The sequence below is a fragment of the Epinephelus moara genome, chromosome 24 (assembly GCF_006386435.1).
Source record: "Epinephelus moara isolate mb chromosome 24, YSFRI_EMoa_1.0, whole genome shotgun sequence".
Taxonomy (NCBI): Eukaryota; Metazoa; Chordata; class Actinopteri; order Perciformes; family Serranidae; genus Epinephelus; species Epinephelus moara.
In genome coordinates this window covers 23,754,108-23,775,564 of record NC_065529.1, presented here as the reverse complement: position 1 = coordinate 23,775,564, position 21,457 = coordinate 23,754,108, and the positions used below count along the sequence as shown (strand labels likewise).

General features: G+C 44.9%; 1 protein-coding gene across 4 annotated transcripts in view; it reads right to left on the bottom strand.

Moving 5' to 3' along the window:
* Positions 1–14,483, bottom strand: part of sulf2a (sulfatase 2a) — a 39,911-nt gene extending 25,428 nt beyond the window's left edge. For 2 of the 4 annotated variants that reach the window (XM_050038506.1, XM_050038505.1), the window contains exons 1-2: positions 14,138–14,483; positions 6,693–6,761 (exon numbers count right to left, since the gene is read on the bottom strand). The gene's annotated coding sequence lies outside the window, so the exon portion shown is untranslated. The remainder of the gene's footprint in view (positions 1–6,692; positions 6,762–14,137) is intronic. The other 2 variants (XM_050038503.1, XM_050038504.1) reach the window with 2 other exon arrangements.
* Positions 14,484–21,457: the final 6,974 nt, after the last annotated feature.

The following is a 21,457-nucleotide window of genomic DNA, read 5'->3' as shown; positions in this document are numbered from 1 at the left end:
GGATGTTTTGGCGACTGATTTTGGTCTCCATCTCTGAAGACCCTAGGTTTCTCTTTCATCCACACACGTCCACTTTGCTCCTGCTCCCTGTTACCAGCAGCAACAGAGAGGCATGTAGGGCTAGCGTGGTGGTCTGCAGGTTTTTTGGGGAGGCTTCAGTCAGGGTCCACGGCAGGGTCACGGCATTTACCCCCCCTCCTCTGCACTCTTGCAGTACGCTCCAACAGAGCCCAAAGAAAACACGGAGGTGTTAGAGAAAACACAAACAGAGCCCCAATTGTCCCTGACTCGGGTTCAACCCCCCACGGCCCCACCTCCAGGGGTTTAAGACTGAGAGAATGAGCAACTGTCAATGGTGTTTTGTAAATACGTAGCTGTTTTCACTTCAGATGGGTTTATTCTGATGTCAGAGGGAAATGTGCCTGCTTTGCAGTCTGCCAGTGTCCTTGCCTTTCCTGTCCTATTGAGGTTTGTATGGGAAAGCCATTTGTGGTGCATCCGAGAGAGCGGCACAATTGCCAGCTCCTTTGAGACAGAGGTTGACAGCTGAAACAAGTGAGCAAGCTGGTGGACAGGGCAGCCCGCTGAGTGATGGCTGTTTCTTATTGGCACTTATTGACCAGAGGCAAAGCCCCCCTACAGTGTGTCACATCTCAGCTAAATGGATTACAGACAAATCAGCCGGGGCCGATTGTTCCACAGACCTAACTACCTCACTGAGACCTCAGTGCAGCCAAGTGACTTCTGCATGACATTGTGTGGCTGCAGCACCAATGAGAAATCAAACATCACTCAAAGTATAATCTGCTAAGAACTGCATAACATTAAAAAAGCTTGATGAGAGGAACATTATTGGGATGCACACAGTGATATTTATCTGCTTGGGATAATGCAATTATCCCCCTAAACAAAGCTGTCTGCCTCTAGTTTACAAGCAGCACACGCATTGGTAAAATTAGATCATGTTCCACGGGACTCATAGATTTTAAGCTGTCATTTGTTGTGTTTTAATTACATGCCATTTCTCTCCCATCATCAAATTAGCACCTGCAGTGGGGACTGCTCCTAATGGCCCTGACTTAATGATGATTACAGACAATATCGGTTTCAACTTTCAGTAAACAACTGCTGCCTGCCTGTTGAATAAATTACCGCTCAGATGAATCAATAAGCTGGCTGGAAGTAACAGTTCAGCTGCTGAAGAAGTGATCACCACTATAGACTCGGGATTCTTTTAATGGTTTGACAAACAATGGGTCTTGACTACTTCCAGCCGAGGGAATTTTTACCTTGGAGTGGTGGAGGCCTGCAGGCGCCGTAAGGACCATCTTCTCTAGTGTTAAGCATACCCTTGGGGGTTGGAGAGGCGACGGTCACTTCTTTACTTTTTCACTCCGCCCATTCTCTGTCCAAACCCCCCTACCCCTCGCTAGCTGGCTTTCTCCTGGCCCTTTTGTCGGCGGATTACTGGGGGTTTAGAGACGCACACACTGATCCCTCCCTCCCCTATCGGAACCACACAGGGGGTTAAGACTGGAGCACAGAGGGGAGACCTCCACACAATGATCTGAATTACACAGGATTTCTATGTATGGCCACTTATATTCCCCCCATTTGCTCGACTCAGAAATCACCACAGAGCGCTTTTCAGTGCTTGTGGTTTTCCCAGCAGGAATCTTGGGATATATGCCAACACCGAGAGCGCATGTTTTTTGAATCTGTAACAACACCAGTTCAGAGAGTGTCTTTTTTTATACTTAACTCTGTCTTTTGTTCAATTTAAGCACAAACATGTGTTGTAATCATCCACAATAAACGACCAACACAGAAAATACCGACGGCAAACAAACAAGCCTCAGGTGAAACCACAGCAATGTGTAACTGCGTGCAGTCAACACACACAGCCCACATCATCCGTCCATATTGTAAGAGAGCGCAGGCTGTCTCTTCTTCTACAGGTCGGTATCCATCTCTCTCTGCCTCGTCCCCTGGACAGATGCCCAGACAGCCCATCTGTCTGTGCTGACCTGTGTTTGGGACCATGGGGGGAGCCTAAGTGGTCCACGAAGGGGGTCTCTGGCATGTTGCCCACCCAGTAATGACAGTTAAGCTGCCAGCGGCTTGCCTAACAGCTCTGGAGGTCTCTCTGTGGTGCTACAGTATTGATATTGTATTGGGTTGCAAAGGGCTTGGCAGCCTTTTAATGAGAGCTCAGATTGATCAGGCAGTAGTGGCTCTCCCTTTATTGTGGATGATGCTCATTGGCTGTCCCTGCAGGCCTGATCCCCCTCTGATCTGTATCACTGACTGAGGAGGGAGACAAACACACTCATGCCCACAGTACATGGTCACACCCGCACATGCTGGCATATGTCATGGAGAAATGGAGAAATGCAAAAATGTCAGGAGGGATGTTTTAAGTTAGAAGTTACAACAGTTAGTTGTAATTAAAATAATCATCAGCAAAAGTATTTGCTTTAGTTACAAACATGCTCCAACCTGGAGCATCATAAAGGTTCAGGTGGCAGTGGTGATGGAGTCTGTTTGCAACTGCTGAAACACAATGTAACTGTTAAGGGACTAAATCGGCCGCCAGTCTCATCAAGTGGAAAATACTACTGGCAGTAAACTTTACAAGAACATAATAGAAACTTGAAATTCTAAAGTAACAAAAAATTGTTCAGTTGTACTCTGCATGTAGTTATAAAAAGATCAAGTTGCTGTAATCTCAATAATTATGCCCCCAAACAGAATACTTTATCAGCATTTACACAGAAAAAACAACGCTTTAAGCATTTTTTCAGTAAAGAGAATGGCTGAAATAGCAACTTACAGTAATAAAAAACTAAAGTTAGGGAAAGTTGAAAAATATTTAAACAAGTTTTATGATGCATGGCAACACCCACGCACATACACTCTTTACTGAGTGAATCACCCACCCACACACAGGACAGCAAAAGCAACATGTCTTTCCTTTATGCTTAAGTTCTCTGTATGGGTCACTAACTGGACAACAGAGGTGAGCAAAGTTCAAACAAACAAATGGAGAGTCACAGAAAGGAGAAGAGAAAATAGATATTTAAACCACCTGCCTGTCAGCCTCTATAATGGTGCTTCACCTTTCCATCCCTCCTCCTCTTTACCTGCCTCCACAGGCTCATGTCAAGGTCACAGCAGTGGTCTCTGAGACTTGACTCTGTCCTATTAGCCCTCCATTAGGCTCCTGTCAGACAGGCAGCCAGCTGTTAGCCCCCCCTGTGGTTGTGATCATGACCCCCTCTCAGCCTCTGGACCCCCCTGGGATCTACAGCAGGGGAGTAACAGGATGGAGGTAGAAATGAAACCCTGCTCAGTACCCAGGGGAGAGGGCATTGTGATTACTTTTCAGTGGCCTTTACTACTGAAGCGGCTGAGAGACCATTCCAGGACTGTGCTGCCGATCGGTCACACTGAAATGTGATGTGGAAAAATTCAACTACCGAATGCGCTGGATTTGCACGGTTGGAAATGGCACATGTTGTGATTATGTCCTCCTCAAAATGTTCTTCACACACCCCTGATGGAAACCTGCTCGCCCTCTTTGTCGCCCTCTTCCTCAGTTTTCTCCCTCTCTGTTTTATTAAACATGAATTAGCAGCGCCTTGATCAAGTTCATCACCCTTGTGTTGCAATTAATGCTGTGTCAGAGCGCAGAGCGTGGCCCTATTTCACTAATAGAGTAATTACCGCACCGACGGCCAGCTCTCTGACCTCCATCACCCCACCTCCACCCCCACGCACCTTCAAACTGTCCTATCACACCTTCCTATCAGCTCAAATGGAACATTAAGCATCAGACAGGACAGGAGATATACACAGCTTTTCAACCAGGGGGAGGGGGATTAATAACCTTTTACTGTGGATCACACTGAGTGAAAAGGTCAATCAGATTCATGAGAGAAGCGTCGTGGATGAATGTCTGCGCTTAATGAGCATTGTATAGCGCCAGGATTGCTGTTGCACTCTCCTACATGTGCAGCAGAAAAGCATTCAAAATAAATGGGGAGTACAGCCAATTCAAGACGCACATAAAATGGCCAGTAAATTCATAGGGTAAGCAGACAAGAGAGGGACAGACGGTCTGTGGAGGAGAGAGGGACACACTTTTACTGCTGTAGAGATTCAATTAATTATCTCTGCATTGTAGTTAAGGGAGAGGAAGACACTACAAGCAAAAGATATGAGGCTTCTGACTGAAGCATCTCTACCACATGCCCTGCATTTTTTACAGGGTGGGCAGTGATGACATGCTTGGTGCCATCCTGTGTTTGGTAAGCTCCTTGTTAAACATGGCTGTGATTAAAAGTTATTACAGCAATTATCTTAACGGCAGGAGAGCTGGGGATCGGAAGAGAACAAGAAGGCCTTTTGTGGAATTTAGATGAAGCCTCCTTTCAGCACCATCGCCCCAGATAGCTTAAGTTAGCTGAGTGATTATGCAAGTGGGCAGAGAGATTTTTTTTTTCCAAGTGTAGAGACGCACACACACACACTTTCTTCACAGCCAGCCACTTCCTTACAAATAGAGAGCCGACTTCCCAGCCAGTCGATGGGAGCTGACACACAGCAAAAGAATGAGCTGCTTCTGTGTTGTTACTATAAAGCTTGGCCAGAGTGCCGAGTGGCCTCTCTGTGTGTGGCGCCGCAGGTTGGCACGCTCACAGGGGGCTTTATTGGGGTGCCGTCCCGAGCGTCAGGCAGCATGCCCGATGTTGACAAAGCCTGGTATCGCCTGCTGTCAGCCCATTCTGTGTGCACCCGGCGGAAAGAATCAATTAGGCCAAGCTCACAACAGAGCACTTTAATATTTGACTTTTAATCAGTGGGCAGAAGGCAGGCTGGGGCATGAAAGCAAGCTGGCGGTTTCCGTCTTGCTGATGTGGAAAATGAGGGTCCCCGAGCCCCGCAATGTGCATCACATACCCCAGAGAGGATGTGAGGAACCGGTCTAAGGAGAAAATTGCCACCAACAACAGGCTAAACTCCGTTAGGGGAAAATATCCTCCGTCACTCACAAGATATCAAAAGCACCTTACGCAACCAGCTGCAAGGAGGGGAGAAGGAATATCACATAACGCTGTTCGTAAACAACCAGAGCTCTTTGGAAGGGACAGTGGTTTAAGAGGAGAAAAATGAATAGATGAGGTCTTCACTCGGCAGATGAACTGCTCCTTTGAAGAGTTTCTCTTTAAGACTTTTGGTTTTTATCCTTCACTGCCGAAGGCCCCCTCTGCCAGCAAGAAGAGGAGGAAGAAAGAGAGAGGTGAATGCTGTCCTCACGCTGGGGTTTTGAAGTGGAGATCAGTCCTCAAACAGAATAGCTTACCAAAGGCATATCATTCACCTGTCTGCTCTTGCTAGTTTCAGAGAGACAAGAAGGAAAATCAAAGTTCAGCTCCTTAAAGTGCTCCGTGAAGCAAAAAGTTACGGCAGGCGTATTTTTTTTTTTTTTCCACAAACAAAACACTAAACTATCACGGCTATATTAGGAGCCGTTTGTTGCGAGTCGTTTGTTAATCAAAAAGGAGAGTTGATTACAGCCGTGCATACTGATGTTTTTGCAAGTGATAATGAGTCAGCTGTGCACAGCTGTGTACATAATTTGCTCACATGTGCTGAGAGCTGCTTCGTCTGCTGCTATCCAACTGTTCACACAGGATGATTCTGATCACAGCAGCAACACAAGCATGTTACTGGTAAACAGCCAACAGGACAGTGGTGAGCGGCCATGCGTCCGGATCATGCAGAATTATTACCTCTTTAAAACAGTGTTAGCACAACAGCATTTCCATTTTTTAAAACTCATTGCCTCCAACTACTGATTAAAAGCATAAAACATGGCCTAAGTCATCACTGCCTGTTTAGCAGAGACACGAAGCCAGCCCAAAGCCACAGGGGGTGAAGGCGATTTTTCAGCTATTGATTTAATAATTCTGAGCGTTGTAGCTTTCTCATTAATTCTCGTGACTATTTCCCTCAGCCTCACCTCACCTCACCCCCACTCTCTGCATCATCATTTCACTCTCTTTTCTCTTCTTTTGCTTATTACCATTTGGACTGACGGCCACTGAGGGCGCATCTGCTGCGGCCGTAACACACCCGCAAAACACCCACAGCCATCTTTGATCATCAATTCCATCTCAGTGGGGCCAGCAACAACAACCATCCTGTTATTCATGCAGAATGAAATGCTAAATCGCTGGCAGGTGGATCAAATGAGGTGATGTGATTTTGAGACTGACTGAAGCAGCGTGATGCGCGAGTCGCCTCTGGAGGTGACGAATCTATCCCCCACAGTAAACAAAGCATTGACGTTAACCGTAGCCCGCTGTGCTTGTTTCCTCTGAGACTGTAGAATCCATGGTAACAGGAACAATAATTAGAACCTGATTTATGTCTGTGATAGCCGGATAGGTGGTGAGATAGACAAATAAATAGACAGGCTGACTGCAGTGGAGACAAACCTTGGACAGCTGGGCACTGTGTTCACATGCAAACAGACACAGAAACCTACAGTAGCTGTAGCATCATGTAAACACCTGCATCCCCACATGCACCAGTTAAAATGTTTCTATATGTGTGTGTGTGAGAGAGAAATGACAGGGCAGAGGGAGATTTCACTTTCACAGTGTGTAAGAAGTGAACAGTCTTACCTTCCTTTCTAAACAAGCTGTCTCTGATGTTCTCTTCTCCCACAGAAATCAGCCTCCGACTGCCAAGTTCTGTAAGCAAACACAAAGTCCAGAGTGGATGAATACTTGGAACATTTGCAACTTCCACTTAGGAGCTCAAACAGAGCCAGACTTTCTCGTATCTGTGCCATTCTGTCTTGTTTTTCCCAGACTTTCTCGTATCTGTGCCATTCTGTCTTGTTTTTCAAAAAGTTTTTTTTTTTTTTTTTTTTTAAATCTATGAATCTTGCACACATTCCGGTTCATCCCTGCCTGATGCTGGCCTGCATTTTCTCTGTCCTCCCTAACAGACACCATAAGCTATTCCTGAGTCCAGATGCCACTCCTCCCTCACACATACCCCGAGGATGATGACCCATCTGTTTTAGAAGAAAACACTGCGACAAGCTGTAGGACATGCACATAAACAGACACATACTTCATGGTATTAGCACAAGGTAAAATCCATATTTGAATGATGCTGTGATGCCCGAGGGAGCAGGCAGTAGTTCAGGAGGTGGTTTAATTAGACCTCTGCCAGAAATAGTGTAACACTGGTTACATTTGTAACATAATTACTTTTCACCCTCCAGAATATTTTTAGCGTTCGTAACAATAATTAGTTTCTGTTTGTAATGCTATGTAAGCACCGCTCACTTTCAGCGAGGCAGACAAGTATGCTTTAAACTAGGTGTTCCAAGAAGCTGAGGTACAGAAAAATAGCTGTTTTCACACAGCTCTTTCCATCACATCTTTTCCAACTCTGTCTCCAGCAGCTTCTAGTTGTGATCTTGTACGCTACAACGCCTTGTTCTGTGTCTGCCTGTGAAGACATGTTGACAGGAATGGAGTTGTCTGATCCATGTTCTGATTGGACAGGTGTCAGTGTCCAGCATGTAAACATCTGAGCCCAGCCAAACAGGCTTTGACATCTCCATAAAGTCTCTCTCTCTCTCTCTTCTGATAGAGCCTCTTATATGTCATATGCAGTCTTCAGTGAAATGCTTTGCACCCAACAATGTGGTGATGCACACACATATGGTATGTGCAGCACGGCTAAGAATATACCGCAGAACCTTACGAGCCCACGTGTATCTCACCGCCAAGGCACGTCTCTCTGACCCCAGCTGCTCTCTAACAGAGCCACTCATGGGCATCAAAGAAGGTGGCGCCGGACACCTGTGTCTGTCAATCTGCCTGTCTGTCCATCTGGAGCAATATAAAAGCCTAGGACCTCTGTCAAGGCTTGCCTTTCACTCTGAAGCATATTCCTAGATAGCTTAACACATTTGAAGCCAAGGACAAAACAAGGAGGAGGAATTTCAGCTGTGCAGCGACAATACAAACCAGCAGAGACGTCATTTATTTTGACAGGATTTTATATGGCCAAAAATGACATCCAAATAAACTTGCAGCATTCAGCAGACACCGCGGGCTGCAAATGGCAAAAGTGATTTACTTTCCTTTTCTCTCGCTAAAATAAAGGAGTGACAGATTTAATATAAATAAGCAGAGAGGGGGAGGAAGAAGTGAGGGGATTGGAACAGGCTGTGGGTGACAAGGCAGTGTGACAAGTGTGGCAACTGAGAGAAAATGCGACACCTGGCCTTGTCCTTGATGTGAATAAGAGGATGATACATCAAAAAGTGACAGGGCAGAAAGATGGCTATTACCCAGGCAAAGAGGAAGATAAAGAGGAAGAAGAGGAGAAAGTGACTATTTTTAGCAATGGTGTAAAAATACGCCAGGGATTCATTTAATATTCCTTTCCATAAAGCGCTCCTGTGTTAATGAATCATGTTTTATTAGATGCAATAATCTCCTGTTCTTGGCAGAGTTACACCAAAACTGTAATGGCATTTCGAAGCTTCAGGATCAAATGCCCACGTCAAATAAAACCAATCAGGCAACTCCATCTTCTTCTGACTGAGATAAGATGCAATGAGCCGTCTGTGCGTTGATCGTGATGAAGTTTGACCGCGAGGGTAAATGAGCAGAGCCCACAGCCATGTTTTCTTTGATTGGCTGCATTCTCCCTGTCGGGCAGGGGGCTGATTGATTTCAGTGGGCTGGAACCCTGGCTCTGCCCCTATTGATCCCTTATCCCCAGCCCTGTCTCTTCCCCAATTAAGAGTTCACTAAGCCGCTAGTATGGACTGCTCCTAATGAATACCACCTTCCTGCCAACATCTCAATGTTGCATACACTGCGCTGTCTATCCGTGGTGCTGTCTCACTTCATTTCTCACTTTTGTCTTCTAGTCCTCCGCTCCAATCGTAGTTAATGTGTAGTCATATCTGAACAACAACTGAGGAATTGATCTGGATTTGTGATGAGGTAGAGGTTTTTTTTGGGTGGGTGGGTGGGGTTAACAATAGCAAAAGAATCCCACAGTTCATTAAACATAAGCTCAGGGTAGACAGTCCAAATCTCTGTACATCACCGAGAATCAATTGCTTCACCAGCGGCCAGATTTTAAGGATTAGAGCGAATTGAGCTACTTTGGATGTAGAAATCTGGGATGTGTCTGGGTGTCAGGCGAGGAAGATCAAAAGATTCATTAGATTAGAATTAGATCAAACACAGTCAAAAGTTGCGAGGACAGACAGAGGAGGAGTGTGTGAGAGTGGTCGACGTGAGAGCAACAGAAATCCAGACGTAGGAGCCAAAAAGCTGTCTGAGTCAGAATCAATTTAATTGCCAGGTACACATACGGATACAAGGAATCTGCCTGTCTTTCTGTCTCTCTCCAGAGCTACTGGCACATCAATCTCTTGATCTGCCCACCTTGAGGGTGGAGTAAGAAAAAAGCAGTTCAGACACAGGTCAGTTGTGCCCCGATGCACCCGGCCTTAAACCCGTAATCCCAATGCTTTGGTGGAGTGAGAAAATCCAATTTCAGAGATCTGTAATTCCATAAACCTTATTAGGCACAACAATAGCTGCTACACCCTGAGGGAGAGGCATGAGGGAGGGGTGAGCGTGTGGAGGGAGGGTGGGTAGCTGAAGTTGTGACCAGGCCAAACACAGGCACGGAGAGAGGGTGACGAACACTGAAATGGAGATTAAGGTAGAGTCGGAGTGTAGCAAATCAGGGGAATGAAGAAGACAGAAGTGTTCTGGCATGGATGCACTTCTGGTGAGTTACTGTGACTAGGTACAACATGATGAAACGGGTGACACACTGAGATTCACAGGGTAAAATTTTCAACTTGCCAGTCACTGTGTACAATCAGTGTCCTCACTGCTGCTGAATTCATCATCCCCGTTTCACAGATGCCACGTTATTCAGTGATTTCTTAAATTTGTTCTTTTTTTGTTTTCTTTCTTTCTTCTTTTATTTACCAAACAAACCTGTCTTTGCTTTAAAAGCCTAAACGGCACAGAGGGTTGGGGTGATGTTTTGTATATATGAATAGCATTCCAGAATAGAAAATAATCTCTTTCATTTGGTTTGGATTAGTGTGTCCGACCGTCACCACTGCATCCTGTATTCATTTAATCGTAACATCAATGGGCCACTTAGAATGCTGTTATCTGAGTGCTCCCATTGATTGTTTGCCTAAATCCAGGAGAGTGGGGTGTGTCTGTTTGTTTTGCCATACTAATGGACACCATCTCAGCACACACCTCAGTGCGAGCGGAGCCAATGGCAAGCAGCAGCAGAGACATGGACATAAAAGAGACAGACAGAGACAGGATGAGAGGAATATGCAGCAGATTGATCAATAAAAATACTTCAAATCCACACGTGAGGGACTCAGGTGGTGGGAATGCAGATGGAAATAATTATGGTGATAATTACTTTCACGGTGATGAGACTTTGCTTATCAGACAGAAAAACTGTTGGCTTTGAACTTGAGTCGGATTTTGGCTGTGTTCCAAAATCTCCCAATCACTGCTCTTAGCAACCGCAGTTAATTCGGTCATAAATTATTCACAACTGTGACAAAACTGTTGCAAAAGGCCACAGATATCCCCGGGATCTAAAATCTGATTAGAGGAGGAGATTGGAGTGCAGATTTAATACGGAAATTCCAGAGATATAGCAGGGTTTTAGTGACATCTCAGCCGTTTGGTATTGCAAGTGAGAAGGGGCCTCTAGCCGCTGTATCTCCTGAGACGGATAGGGCAGTGAAGCCCGTACTCTGTGGCCAGCAGGGTATAATTACATTTCCCCGTGGGGCACCTCCGCTGCTGCAGCTCAACCATAGAGAGGGAAGAGATTGAAATCTGATTGCACTCACACACAGCAGTAGAATGGCTGTCCACACGTGAACATTGGGAATCACACGCACACACACTGTGCACAGAGAAACAAGACATAGAAACACACACACAATCACACTCACGAATAAACACACGTGCTTCTCCTTATTTGCTCCTATCAGCCGTAGACTACTCTCCGCGCTCTACACACTGCTGAGAGAGGAGTGTTTGAGAGGCATCGTCAAAGAGCCCCTCTGCCTCTCTATCATTAGAGCTGAGAGGAGCAGCAGCACCGAGATTTACACACTGATCTCCTGATGCCGCCTCATCGCAGGACCTGTTAACAGCAGCTCATACATACAGATGAACAGGGACTCAGAGAGGGAACACGTGAGTGCTACTTACTGTCAGGCTACTTTTAATGTGTTCTACAGCAGCCCTGTGTGTGAATCATAGGTGTGAATAATGAAACACTATGTTTCAAGTTTTAAGCTCAGATCTATGCAAAAGTGTATTAGTGTGTGTCCATTAACTAAATGTATGCAAATTTATTTCAGTATTGCTGGCATATATATATCTATCTATTCAAGCAGCGAGACTACATAATTAATTGTGCACCAGCACCCCTGATATATCGGCACATTTAATTGCTGCTTCCCACCTCAGATGCCATTTTGTGTTTCTTTTTTCAAACCAGCAACATCACATTTATCTACACCCCCGAAATCCTGCTCTCTTTATTCTTTATTTTCCTTTTTGGTGCCTCGTAACGGTGTGTGGCAGAATGATATGAATGCCTTGTCTACATTAGATGAAGAAGCAGGTACGATAACGTCAAGCTGTACTGGAAAAATCTGTTTCCATCAGCTTTTATTGCATCTTCTCTTTTTCAGTGTGCCAACTTTTCCTCCGCAGCCAGGCATAAAAACTTTTTAGTACTATTTCAGCTTCTCTTATATTCCTGGTGTTTTCCACTCAGGTTTTTATGGGCAAATTAAAAATGTGCATAAAAACAGCAAGTAAAGCAGGTGGAAGAAGATGTAGCTCTAAGACTGCTGAATGGAGCTAATGGGAGACATTAGCTTTAGGACCCTCTAGTCTAACCTCACTGTGTCTAACCACAAAAGGTCAAGGCGGCGGTAAAACGAGCAGACATCGGCGCTGCCCCTGGCCGCCTACGGGCCCGCTGAGACCATCAAGCGGTGTCACCTTGGCTGCTGTCACTGATATCTGCCACCTGTCACCACGCTGCCCCCGCGGCCAGGGATGCGGCTGCGTTGACAATGGGTTTGTCGATAGCATTTCCTCCTCAGAGTGGCGATGGGAGAACATGTCCTCTGCTTTCATCAACAGCTTGAGTCAACAGCTTTAGCGTGTGGCATTAGCATACAATACATATTCATGCCGGTGTCTCCCCTCAACTGCATCGCCGGCCCTCCTGCACATTTTCCAGTCATTTTTACAAACGGAATGTCAAGCGCCCCATTTTCGCCGGGAGTCCCACATGGCCTCTTATGCATTCCCCACACGGCCGCTGCAAACAACGTCAACAGGTCTCAAGGTCGTCACTCCCACTGATTGTGTGTGTGTGTGTGTGTGTGTTCATGTCTCTTAGAAAAAGTGTGTGAACAATGGAGGCAGAAAAAAAGGAATTGAAGAAAGATGTGAGCAAAATAAAATGGTTAGGGTGTAATGAGAGAGAGAGTGTGTGTGTGTGTGTGTGTGTGTGTGTGTGTGTGTGTCTGTGTGTGTGTGTGTGTGTTGTATGAGCTTGAGAACAGATTTACGCAGCACACCTACTCTGATGTGTAACGATGCAATTACTGTTTTCTGTGTGTGTAAATATAAATCTGAGCAAAGTGTTATCTGTACATCTGGGTGTGTGCATGTGCATCATGCATGCGTGTGTGTGGAGCACGCATGCTGCAGTCTTGACATGCCTGGGGACTAGCTGACAGGTAGACTTAGCAGGAGCATCCTCCTTCAGTCCACTGGCATCTCAGTGAGAAAAGAGGCCAGTTGATGTGGGGGTTACAGCTTCCATGGCAGAGTGTGTTGTGATAAATAATGAATGCTTAAAGAACATATCTCTGAATCTCTTCTTTACTTTCCATCCATCCCTCCATCCTTGCATTCATTCATCCATCCACCCATATTGCTACAAACAGCACGGGGCGTTCAGCTGTCTCCATCATAAATATTTCAGCCTCTAGGTCAGCGCTCACACCCCCCTCCACTCCGCTGCTCTTAACCGCCACCACTTGGTGATGACACAGCCTTTTGACCCATAAAGATATTGACAAAACACTGATAGTGAGTACATTCACTGGGACCAGCCTCACAGACTAAAACCGTGCAGGCGTCTATAGGAGTGGCTGCGGCTGCAACTGTTGAAATGGCGACTCCTGAATGAATGCTGCGTGCCAGATACCTCAAAATCGAAATCCCAGTCCAAAACTGGACCAGTCATGTATATTGAAAAAGTAATATTTTCACTGCTGTAGTCGTTGTTGTTGGCTTTAATTTTAAACCCCCCACACACACATTCAGCAACAGTCATGATTATATTTGGCTGAGTAAATACAAAGCAATGCTGAGACAATGAATGTTCCATATTTCAAAACACCACAGACTGTGAAACAGGAAGACAAAGAGAACTAATCACAAATTAGAGTCAACACCAAGACACACCAAAGAACTGAGAGAGCTGTACTGACTTGTTTCACTGAGTGGATTCTTCTAAACACCATCATAATGCAATAATTCCCCCAATGTGTAGAAACATGAACATCACTTACAGGACAGACAGTTAATATATAAAATAAACACAAACTACTGGAGACACAGCACATGTCGACAGCGTCCAGCCCAAAAAACTACCAACTTGTTCCACCACATAAACAGCAGCTCCTGTCCACGCTGCTCTGATTCAGACTGTGAAAAGAGTCCAGTGCATCTGATGAATGAGAGGTCTTATCTCTCTTACCCTGATGAGCAGAGCCGTTAGCGACTCCATGCATAAATCTCAGAGGCGAACAGAACGGATCAGAGCATTCAAGTGTAAACTAGGGCAAAGCTTCAGCACTGTACCCTCTAGATATGCTACTCTGGAAGCAAGTCCTGTGGAGGAACAAGCGATCACACACTGAGGGATACATATGCAGCTCTCTGTCATCTATCACAAATACACACACATGCACAGACATAAAACCACACACCTGCTCTGGCCGGTCCAGTACCATCCAGTCCTGTCCGGTCCGTTCAGATCCGGTCCTCTGTGCTGGCAGAGTGAGGAGCTCGTCTCACCCCCCACGCAGCCCGGTGCAGACAGCTCACTGTTATAGATGCACTGACAAGTGAAAGGAGAGAGGCGTGGTTTCGCAGGAGATAAATAAAAGAGGGAGGGAAAGAGGGAGGAGAGAGGCTCCCTCAATCTACAATTCAATTTTACCCTCACTCCTTTTTTCAGCAGTGTTTCTGTCCCTCTCTTTTCTCTCTTCTTTTAGCATATTCCTGCTGTTATTCTATCGCTCCTTCTCCTTTTGCGCCCTCCCCTCTGCGTGTTACTCCTCACCGGGTCTTTGTTTCCAATAGTTTTAGTCTTTCTTCTCGTGTGTTGTTTCCTGTTTCTTCTCTTTCTCCTTGTCACATTTAACTCTGCCTCCTCCTCTCTCTCTCTAGGCTCTCATTCATTGGGCAGTAGTGTGTGTGTGTGTGTGTGTGTGTGTGTGTGTGTGAGACAGTGGAACAGGGCAGCTCCGGCCATCTGTTGGAGCCTGTGAGCTTCACCTATTCACAGTCTCATAAAGGCAGAGGCACACAGAGGAGTGAGAGAGAAAGGAATGGGAGGGAACGAGGGATCAATCTTAATGCTGCAGGGGTGGGGAGGGAAGGCACAGCCTGGCACACACACCGTATCTATCAGGCTGGCACCTCTGAGGCGAGCTGGCGTGGGCACGCCTGCTCACTGGGTCCAGGCAGCACAGGGGATTTGGCTCACAGTGCATGGGCATGCAGATAGAGAGGAAACACACACCCAAATCAATTTATACACGAGCACAGGAAAGGCATATATATATATATGGGTGAGTTCACATACACTAGCACAAGCACAAGCACAAGCACAAGCACAAGCACAAGCACACACACACACACACACACACACACACACACACACACACACACACACAAATCCACAAAACCAATTTCCTCTTTGACAAAACAAACAGGATCTATCAAGACGGATAATCCTACAAACTCAAAGAGACAAGGGGACGGAGGACAGGGGGACGATTCTACAAACTCGCACAGACGCACACACAAAGCCTGCCCTGAATCTTTCCATCTCAGCAGAGCTAAAGTAGGCGTTTTTCTGCCCAGTTTAAGCCAGGTATTTCTCCTGAGTGCCGGTGTCACTTCCTATCCCTGACCAGGAGGGAGAGGTTCGGCGGAGGGTGGCGGAGGGCGGAGGCATCCATCACTGTCCGCACCAGCCGTCCCATGATGGATGCGCCTGTTTATCCCTCTCTGCAGGTTATTTAGATGCAGTCACAGCCAGAGAGATTAGTGATGGAGAACCTCTGCACCTCCTCACCTCTTCTCCCACCCCATCTAATCAATAACATTCTTATCTATTATCTGCATTTTGAGGTATTTCTCTATGGAAAATTGAAGCAGGGAGAGAAAGAGAGATTAATTGTCCACCCCCTCTCAGTTTTTTCAATTACAACGTCTGCAATGGATCATCTATCTGTCAGCTTGGCACACTATGGTATTTGTGTCACTGCAATGAGATGAAACCATGCTGCTTTGAGAAAATCAAACAGTATTTTTCCGGCCATGACTGCCTCAATGCAGATGCAAAACAAACTATTCAGAGCGGGGGGATTTGCATGGCATTTGAGGATAAAGAAAATTATATTTCCTGCTTTAACGTCAGGTGCATTCAACACTAATCCTGGTGGAGAAAAAAAAAGTATTGTCATTCAAGCCAGTTGGAACCATGAGCCCTTTGTAAGAATGGATTAGCTTGTTCTAATGCTATTCATAATCATCTTAAAACAAAATATACTGCTGGAAAATTATTTATTTCTCCACTGTATGCATATCAGATGATGTCTGAGACTCTGGGACTGCTTACATAAAGACGCCATCTAGCTGCTCTAACATGCTGAATTACAGACAATGCCCCAGAGACGGCCATGTTTTTCCTGAGCGGTGCCGACATGCCAACACAGCAGCCCAGTGACACCACTTTAGGACATTGTTTATTCATGCTCCCCCTCTGTCTGTCTCACTCACCCTCACGCACATACAAGCTGTGTCATACCATACCTCAAATTGGGTTTAGATCAACAGATGCATATATATTCCATCAATCCACTGTATATCATCAAGGCAAAGTCTCCAACTACAGACTTATATCTTCCAACCCCACTGGATTCTGAGGTACTCCCACAGAGGGTCAGGAATAAAAGACACAGACATAAATGGACAGACAAAGAACGAAAACAACAAGATGAACAAAAAGAATACAAATGTCTGCGTGTCGACAAAGAGAAACTGCACTTTAAACGCACAGGATGGGTCCAGACCTTGGGGAGCACATTTTTTGCTTTTCTGTTTTCTGCGTCATTGGACACAAAGTCAGTGGGGCCTTTGCATGATAGTGCTGAGGCAGGTGCATAAATAAGAATGAATGATTTCTATTCTGATAGCACAGAAAGACAGCTATGCTCTATCCTGCTGAAATCTTGTCCTTGGCTGGGAGCGGCTTTCACAAATGAATTTGTTCCTTTTCTGCACTGTGTGTGCCAGGCTGATAAAAATATCCCCTGTCAGCTGGCTGTGTGAAGAGGGGAGGACTCCAGTGCAAATGAGGCAGACCCCCTCACTGTCTTCTCCTCCTTGCCAGCTCTCTCTATCTCTGAGAGTACTCCTATTATTCTCTTGGTTAGCTGGTTCACAGCTGACAATCCCTAAACCACCACCACCACCACCACCACCACGCGCAGACATCCCCTGCACCCTGCCCCCTATCCAGTCTGTGATTCCCTGGGTGAATGTGTGTGTGAATGTGCAAGCGGGTCCAGTGCAGAGACAGTCGTACATCACCATGGCTACATTATGAAGAGAAACTGAGATAGAGAGAAGAACAGAGAGAAACAGAGAAGAGGAGCCTAGCAGCTGACAATGTGGGGACTCAAAAAAACAGGATTGACAGAATTGGGGATGAGAGAAGTCCTGGCACCTCGAAACAACTCTACTGGAAATGGCAGAGCAGCTACTGCAGGTAGAATAGTAAAAGGGCCATCTAACCTCTGAGCATGAGGCGACAGAGGCAGACAGCCACATTATAGCTACACCATGCTTCTGCCCATCTTGTACTATAAGTATGTCTCCAGTGTGTGCTAGACTACAATGACCAGACACCAACAACACACACACACACACACACACACACACACACACACACACACACACACACATCAGAAGATTAAACATATGTCCAGAGGACAGCTTTCTTGGCTAATTACAAATGCAAATAGTCGAATGAGTCACATTCTGCAGCTGTGCTCATTGCTCCTGGACCGTGTTTCCTGCGCTCAAATTCCCGTGGTGCAGAAGGTCGTCAGAATGCCAGGCATGGATTAGCTGAATACCCCGACATCATTACATCCTGGCAACCATGCACACCACACTTCGTCCTGTCATGTCTAATGTAGTCTCCTCTTATTTATTTCATTCCTCCTGTCTTTGTCACATCACACGCTCCCATTGAAAATATAAATAGTTAATAAGTCAGTTATGAGCGACCATCGGTTTCCAGCAGTTGGTTCCATATCCTGAGGTGATGTTATAATTCATTCATGAGCGTCCCACAACTCTGAGTGATACAATTAAAAAGAATAGGGGCTTGAGTGAAGTTTCCTACAATGCAGAATAGATTCAAATTGAATTGCTAAGCTTTTGGTCATAGACATTTTTCATACTGAAGAAAGTCTCTGACTAAAAGCTCTGCAATAAAATCTGAAATCTCCAAAAGTGAAACTGTGAGAAAGCCATTACAGTCCTTAATTGTACTACAGACTGTGGATTCCCCTCCAGCACCTTCCTGAGACAGTTAGCAGTGGGTGGAAGTTTTCCTAGTTCTTATATAGCTACTCTGGAAGTGATGAGGACAACTGACAACAAAGACAGAGATATGCAGACAGACACAAAGATACGGATGTGTGTGTATACATATATATGTGTGTGTGTGTGTGTGTGTGTAAAAATGTCAAACTGAATTATACTTAAAAATGCCACCATGCATGCCATTGTCCCACAATGCAATGCACAACAGGAATGAAAGAGCTGCTGACAGCTGGAGTTAAGTGAGTCAAGCTTTCATAAACCTTTGATATGTATTCTGATTGTCATAGCAGGATAAGCATCGGTAATACTAACAGCATCAATGATGGCTCCACTCCATTGAGGTGGTTATGGAGCCAAAATAGAGTCAAAGTAGTGGAATGATATGTTAATCTGAGCATCGCCATTGGCTATTCAAGAGGAAGCGCCAAATGTGCGTCAAGACAATTTGTAGAGCTGTACCCGAATCAGGATTATGTCAGTCAAATTGGGTTTGGCTGTTCAATGCCATTTAATAATGCGTTTCTTCCATACAGAGTGTGAGAGGTTGAGAGCTAATGTGTGCTAACAAAGCTAACAACAGATCGGAAATGTGCAACAACATTTTTGCAGACACAAGATATCAAACAAAAGCCAGAGACTGTATTGTATTAAGATGCTGTGAGCTGCAAATTCACCATTTCTAAACACAGGGCAGGAGATAGCATTATCTCAGAGCTTGATTGGGCAAAGCCTCTCTGCAGGCAGCTGCCTCAGTGTCTGCAGCTGCCTGGAGGAAGAGAAGGAGCGAGGAGCGCTTACTCTGCTGCTTAGTACACTGCATACTGCCAAAAATGACTGTTTGACTTATAGAATCATCAGTCTATGGTTCAGTCAAGATTTTGATTAGTACTCGTAGATTTGATTGTGGCTATAAATCTGAGACTCACAAATAAAACTGAGTTCTGTGCAAACTTGTTTCACCCACAAACCCATAGATGTGTAACTTCAAACATTCTCTGTAACAGTAAATTTTTATGCACTCACAAATCTTTCTGTCATGCACATACAAATCTCCTTACCGATTCAAAAATCTATTGGTTCAGATGTTTTTTGGACATTCAAACATTTGAGATTATTTGACCAAACGTTTTTACACATGTGGACGTAGTCACACGAAATGTTTTCACACATTCAGATATGGTCATCCACAGCTACAATAATTTTGACTCTATTTTGACTCCATAATGTCCTATTAGGTATATTGTGAGCCCAATATCAGGGCCATGGAACTGAAACACCAGAGCGTAGCACAGCACTTAGCATTGTTATTAGTTACACCTGTATTTGACAAGTCAAAATATCTCTGGAAAAAGATTTTCAGCTGAAAAGTTTAAGTTTTCATTTTTAAAATTTTCTTCCTATGCTGCTGCTTCATTGACATCCCACATGGCTTGTTTAATTCCTTGTTACAAAACAGTACACTACATTGATTTCTTGTGTACTCTATCTGCCAAAACAGTGTGCTGTCAACATTAGTACACGGTGTATTAGCACATAGTAATTAGAATTGGGACACCCTGCCAGTCTCACTAAAGGAGCCCATGTTGTTTGATGATCAGCCAGCAGGGGGAGGTGTACTGAAGTCTGGAAGGAATATATCTTCCACTGTGCATTAGGGGTGTAAAAAAAACCTTATTCATCATTTGAGGTGGCAAAGACAACTGTACTAATTAGATTTTCATTGAAACAGTAATGTTGAAAGCTGTCTGCTACTTTTCTGGTTTATGTTTCTGTTCACTCGTGTTCCTAAATGTAATTAGTTGTTGTGTTTTAAAAACAGATTTAGGTCTTGAAAATAAACGTCAATCTTTGAAAATGCTTCGTAGCAATGTTTACATGTATTTAGTTTATGTTAAAAGAATCGCTTGAAATACCTTTTGCAATTTACACTTTTGGATGAATCAAAATTGAAATTCAGTTAAATCAAAACATGAGCAGAATGGGACATTTTATGATGAATTTAAACTTTGCTGAAAGAAATGAAACCAAATTGAGATGCTGTTGAATGTCATCTAGTACAGTGCAGGCATTTTTTTCAATGTTGTGAAAGAGAGGACAAATTCAAGCATGTTTTAAAGGTGAGCAACATTAACAATCAATGGTCAAACTTGAAAAGTTTTTTCAACTTCATTGATTCACCTTAGGGAAGCTGTGGTAAAAACAAAATCAGAACAGACTGGATCTGTCACATGCACAAAGGTGCACAAACACACACACACACACACACACACACACACACACACACACACACACACACACACACACTTCGTTCCCATCTGTCCATGCGCAGCAGGCACTGCAGAGGTTGAGGAACCGTTAGCAGACCGTGGGATCCACAGATCAAAGAGCGGCCCCCCGTTGAGGTCTGCGGTCCCGAGGAACACAAGCCGCTATGGGCCAGAGCCCACATCACAACTCCAGCTAATTAACTAAAACCCCTTTGACGCCATGTTATTTGCATTCCTAATGTACAGCACTCAGTGTAATATCTGCCACACATATTAAGTAGGAAGCGCTCGTGGGTTTGTCTAACAAGGCACCCCAGCACAAATACATTTGTAATCACTTAAAAACGTTGTCAAGGCGGCTACACAGAGGAGTTGAATTACTCTGAAACAGGAGTGAATCTAACAATATAATTAAAAGAACATTTGCGTGAACTTGCTTGGTGCACACATTCAACTTTTCGCATGCTTGTACTTCTGCATTAGGCACACAAGTATGCATGCACACAGCCACACAGGACCCTCAGTGAAAAGGCACACCTTGCCCCAGTGAAATTTCAAGTGCCCTCGAGTGCAGCCTTCCAATCTCAGCACTCACCGGAGTGAGAGAAGGGCCTGAATTATAAATCAAGGGGCTTTAAACGGCTATGTAGATTAGTAAGGAGCCGTGTTTGGTGTCCTCAATAATTAATTACTTGTTTGTACCAGAGTGGACCTCGCTTCTTTTTTGTATGCCTCCCTGTGTCTGCAAACAAACACTCGCTGGCATGCAATCAGGAGTTGTCAGGGTGTGAGGAGGGCTCCTGAAGAGTCCAGTGTAAAGACTGACATCACAACAAAAGGTCACCGCTGCAGGGGGGCACTCTCATAATGTGCGAGTATGTTTATTTTTGTACTTGTGATGACCAAATGTCCAGAAAGATTACAAGAACTCTCAAAAGTGAGGATGTGAGGCCAGCTTAGTGTATGACCTCAGGTTTGTTGTTGAGATTAGGCTTGGATTAGATTTGGATCAGGTCATTGAGAGTTTCATGGTTAGGATAGTCAGTGTAAAATCCTCACGCTGTGTGAGACAAATGTTAATTGAGTTTCAGCACTCTGGCAACATATGAGCCACTCTCTGCCAAAAGGAATACC